We start from the raw sequence: 6,000 nt of genomic DNA, 5'->3' as shown, positions 1-6,000 counted from the left end.
ATAGCCCCACCTTGTGTCAAAGTTTGTAGCGCGGGCTCTTTCTTTTACTCGCCAAAAATTTCCTTCCGTTTATATTATTCATTATATGGATGATATATTGTTAGATCATTTAAACCCTACAGTACTACGACAAGCTTTTGGACAATTAAAACTAGACCTTACCTCTTTTGGATTAATTGTAGCCAATGATAAAGTGCAAGAGCATCCTCCGTTCACTTATCTTGGTTATATTTTGGGTTCTTATTATTTTACTAGTCAAAAATTACAAATTAAAACTTCTCATTTGCGTACTTTACATGGTTTTCAGAAATTTCTGGGAGACATTAATTGGCTTTGCCCTTATCTTAAATTATCTACAGCTGAATTAAAACCTTTATTTGAGTTGTTAAAAGGAGACCCTAACCCTGCATCCCTCAGAGAATTAACAATTGAAGCGGCTGAAGCTTTAAAAATAGTAAATTCTGCTATCTCTTCCCAACATGTAAATTATATTGATTATTCAGCTCCTTGGGAAGCTTATATTTTAACTACACCTCATTCTCCCACAGCGGTCCTCTGGCAGAAGGGACCCCTTCTATGGCTTTCTTTATCTGCTACTCCCTCAAAAGTATTAACTCCTTATTATGAATTGGTGGCTACTTTAGTTCACATGTGCCGTGTGGAATCTTGTAAATATCTTGGACGAGATCCACATGTTATTTATATTCCCTATACATTACAACAGCAGGAATGGCTTTATTTTCATTGTGATTCCTGGGCTATTGGTTGGGCTAACTTTATGGGCACAATTTCACATCATTATCCCTCTAACAAATTGCTTCAATTTGCCTCCTCTTATACTTTCATATTTCCTCGCGTGGTATCTTTATCACCTCTTTCTATGGCTGCCTTAGTGTTTAGAGATGGATCATCTAATGGAATGGCTGTTCTTACTATTGATGGAAATACTACATCCTGGGATACTGGTCTTTCTTCAGCCCAGGAAGTTGAGCTTCAAGCAGTTTTACAGGCCCTTACGCTTCTGCCTACTAATGCTTTTAATTTATATTCAGATAATCATTATGTTATTCGAGCACTTCAGGTTATTGAAACTGTCCCCTTTCTTGGAACAGCAAATTCCACTATTCAAACTCTTTTTCGCCAAATACAGCTTCTTCTTCACTCTCGCATTTGTCCATGTCATTTTGGATTTATACGTGCCCATACTAAACTTCCTGGTCCATTAAGTGAGGGCAATGCTATTATGGACAAGGCTACTCAAGTTTTTCTTACTCAAATTGATTTGGCAAAGCATTCACATGCCATTCATCATCAAAACAGTCGTGCTTTACGCCGACAATTCCAAATCACTCGTGAGGCAGCTCGTTAAATTGTAAAGACCTGTCCTAGTTGTACTACTTTCTTACCAGTGCCCTCAATTGGAATTAACCCTCGAGGTTTAGTTGCTAATTAGATCAGGCAAATGGACATTACTCATATTGCATCCTTTGGACGGCTTCGCTTTGTTCATGTTACTATAGATACTTATTCTAATTTTATTATGGCTACTCCCCTTGCTGGGGAGACTAGAAAGCATTGTATTTCCCATTCTCTGCGTTGTTTCGCCACTATGGGACTTCCTAACTATATTAAAACTGACAATGGTCCGGGATATGTCGGACAAGCTTTTCAAAATTTTTGTAAATCTTATCAGATTATTTACACTATCGGTATTCCCTATAATCCTCAAGGTCAAGGAATTGTTGAATGAGCTAATGGTTTGCTCAAACACCAAATTTTTAAATTAAAAGGTGGGGAATTATACCCCATCTCTCCTGTTAATATTCTTTCTCATGCTTTGTTTGTACTAAATTTTTTAAACTTAGATTGTAATGGCCTTTCTGCAGCACAGCAGTTTTGGGAAAAAAGAGAACAAAGAGCTTTTGCTCAAGTAAAGTGGAAGGATCCTTTAACATGTGCTTGGTATGGGCCTGATCCGGTTTTAACATGGGGTCGAAGACATGTTTGTGTTTTCTCGCAGGAAGAAAATGACGCCCGCTGGTTGCCTGAACGCTGCGTTAGGATTGTGGAGACTCATTCAGATGACACAAACGCTGACCCATTGGGCTTACATGCCGGATCCCCCGATTGTGCACCCAGCGACCTGGGAGGGAGTTGAAGTACTCATTCATGTTAATAGATCAGCATACGGTACAGCCCCCGATCTTTTCATCCAATATATGAAAATAGGAAATTTCTCAGCTTCAGGTATTGGAACTCCCTTATGTTTTACCACCAATTTTAAAAGCTCCATTCCAGGCTGTACTTTTATGCAATCCATGACTCATAAAATTTGGATCCCAGACAAAAATCTAATGTACAATATACAAATGACATCCTTGCCAGGTGGCCAATTAGTTTATGCAAATTCTACTCCATCCTATAGGATACCTCGTTGCATTAATTCTTCACAGATAGTAGAATCTACAGGAGAGCCTCATCCAATAAGGTGCAGGCATGTACAGCCATTTGTTACCAATATTTCTGGAACTAATTCTCAATTATTGGATTGGTCTGGAGCTAATCTTACTAATAAGTTCAATCCTGGATTGTGGTGGATGAATGGGCATCCTGGACATCATGTTTGGATGTTGGTGGCTGCACTTAATAATATAACTTGGCCCAATTCATCCCTTTTAAAAAATATTATGAGTTGTGTATCCCCACCCCATGTTATTATGTATGGACCGTTTAATATTTCAGTAGGAGCTAATTATTTTAATGTTACCTGTTCTAATTGTTCTTTTACTAATTGCTTATATTGTGGCATATCTGAATCCATACTTATTGTTAGACAACCACCTTTTGTTATGCTTCCTGTAATTATTTCTGAAACTTGGTATGAAGATTCTGGTATTCAGATGTTAAAACTATTGAAAGAACTAATGTGCCCTCGTAGGTTTGTTGGGCTACTTATAGCTGGTGTTCTAGCCTTTATTTCGTTAGCTGCCTCCTCAGCAGCAGCTGCTGTGGCACTAATTCGAAATGTACAAACTGCCCATTATCTTAATCAGCTTGCTCATAATACTACACAGGCTCTACACTTTCAAGGTAGGATTGATGATAAGGTAGAGCAAAAACTAGAAACCTTATATGAGTCAGTATTATCTTTAGGAGAACAAGTTCGTGCTCTGCGAACTTTACAGGGAGTGCGCTGTCATGCCAGGTTTGATTTTATTTATGTGACTCCTCATATATATAATGAATCAAATTACTCATGGGAAAAGGTTGTAGCACATCTTACTGGTATCTGGCACCATAATAACTTGTCTTTAGATCTTTTTCAGCTTCACGGGCAAATTGCCGGATTAGAACAAGCCCCACCGCTGGACACTGAAGTGGCCAAAATTGCTAACGAGCTGTTTGAACAATTTCATCACTATATCCCTTCCCTGTCTAATGCTGAAGGATTTTTAATGACATTGCTTGGCCCCGGTGAACTTTTATTGTTGGTTTTTCTTTGCCTTCCTTGTATCATACGTGCCCAGCAAAACTCTCTTACGAGTTTAGCCAGCCAGCTACATAAGATCAAGCTCCAAATAAATGAATTCCCCCCAAGAAGAACTGCAGCCAGAGACGGGTAAGAGGGGGTGCCAGTCTGACCAACCTAAGACAGGGCCTTCAGGTTTGCTCTGAAGAAGTTCCCAAAGACGGGTAAGGCAGACAAGGTGATCCACCCAACCTGAGACAGGCGGGTTCACTTCTTCAAAAAAAAAAGATGGGGGAGATGTTGGGAGCCGACAGTAAACTCCAAGGTCATCTTGACCCTTGTGCTCACTTGAAGGCACGTACAAGGAACTGGCTTTCATGAAAAACACCAGGTGTCCGGGTTTGCCTTGCTATATCTGTACAATTTGTTTTACTTTCTATCAGATGACCTTGTCTTGTTTCTTTCTGCACCCTTGTTTTTATTAAAATTTTCCTTGCTTTTCTGCACTATGGTGGCCTTAGGTTACCCCTTGACTTCTAATAGTATAAATAAGGAAAGTTAAAAATAAACGGGGCTGCAGTCTTGAGCTGCAGACCTCCCAACCCCATCCTTTGTCTTATGTCTTTATTTTTCCATCCTCGCCCCCTAAATCAGGAGTCCCTTTCGTTGCCGGCTGGTTCCGGCAAAGAATGATTGTTTCCAATGCAAGTCATATATGAGAGAATGGACTTAACTGGAAAAAAAGAGTCCATCTTGAGAAAATAGGAATTATACTAGCAATGAATCTGGTGGATAAGATCACATTTCTTTTTTTTTTTTTTCCTTTTCTTATATTCATTTTGTAGTTGTTGGTCGTGGTACTTGAAATCTGGGACTGGGCGCTGTCCTTCCGCAATGCAGCTCAAAGCTAGTGCTCTTCCACTTGAGCCACGTACCACTCCCAGTTTTCTGGTAATTATTGGAGAAAAGAGTCTCTAGAACTTTCCTACCTGGGCTGGCTTTAAACCCCAGTCCTCAGATCTAACCACACCCAGCTTAGGATCACATTTCTAACATTGTACACTCAAGATATGTAATGTATATGTTCATCTATCTTTATGTTAATTCTTGAGTTAAAAATCTGGGCTACAGGTTAGACTTTACACTCACAAAATTGTTTGCAGTTTAAAAGTTGATACTCCTGGAAAAATAAAACCTAAGAAGGTAAAGGAGTCTGAGAAGTTCAATTTGCATCAAGCCTAGGCAGAACAGGCTTTGAGACACTACCTATAATTAAACAGCCAAAAGCTGGAATACCAGTCATGAGCAAGATTGCTGAATAAGAGCATGAGGTTTTTGCATACATACAAACATACACATACACACAAAGGGATTTATATGTGCACACAAAAATACATAAATGAAACAACTCTCAGAATATGTAAAAAAGTTAGAAAACAATTGAAAATATGTCCTGAGTAAGACTAGAATCAAGTGATAATTTTTAATATTAGAAAGCCCTCAAGTGAACTTTCCCCCCAAAAGTTGAGAATATTACATAGGTAGGAATCAGAGATAGTAAGAGAGTCAAGAAACATTATTAACGGGATAGGATCCATGGAGGAATGAATCAGGGAACCATATAGGTGCATATAAAAATATCTTGTGTGAATTGTTAGAACATCTTTGAAAATAGTACATAAACAGTCTGAGCAGTCAGTCTAGTGGATAAGATCATAGGAGAAGTTCAGAATTGCTAGTCTGTTTCTAGAGTAAACAAACAATGTGATACAAGCCTGGAATTCTAGCACTTCCACAGGAGATTAGAGAATGGAATTACATTGCAATACCTTCCCGGACCAGGTAGAATAATTTTGTCTCAATAAAACAAACCAAACAACAAAAAAGGAATACACAGTTGGAATTTTGGGCTAATTTTCTCATTATGTTTTGAGAAGTCAAGTTTCCTATTGAAATGCAACTCATATATATCCTCACTTGTATTTTAAATACTCTATTACAGAACATTCTAGATGCAAAATGGCTCCTTATTTCCATCCAAAAATTTGCAAAACTAAGTAAGTACCATTCTGTTGGATTCCAAAGAAATGTTGAAGTATTACAAAAGCTTAAGCCTGGAGAAATAGCAAAGTTCATCTAGTGTAGGACTTTGTAGACCTTGCTAAATTAGAATTTAGATTTAAAGTATGTATTTTTGTTTTGTTTGTAATTTTATATTCTATAGGATACTACAAAATTCTTTTTAAGTAGAGGGATTAATGGACAAATTCACAAATGATTCTTGGATTCTGTTTTCCTAGAATATTCTTACAAGAGAGTTATAAATAGAACATAGTTAATAAATAATTCCCAGAGTTCATCTATACCATGTTAATGTGAATAATCTAGACAGTTGCTAAAAGTGGATGATATTAATTTATAAATTTAGAAAAACAGCAATTTTTGAGGGTTTGGTTTAAAATGGTATGAAGAGAGTAATTGTGTGACATCTTTTTTCAACCACTAAGTAACACAGGAAGCCATTTCCTTAT

Source organism: Dipodomys spectabilis, unplaced genomic scaffold (genome assembly GCF_019054845.1).
Source record: "Dipodomys spectabilis isolate Male_0828 unplaced genomic scaffold, ASM1905484v1 ptg000185l, whole genome shotgun sequence".
NCBI classification, from domain to species: Eukaryota; Metazoa; Chordata; class Mammalia; order Rodentia; family Heteromyidae; genus Dipodomys; species Dipodomys spectabilis.
Note: the sequence above shows the minus strand (reverse complement) of the source record.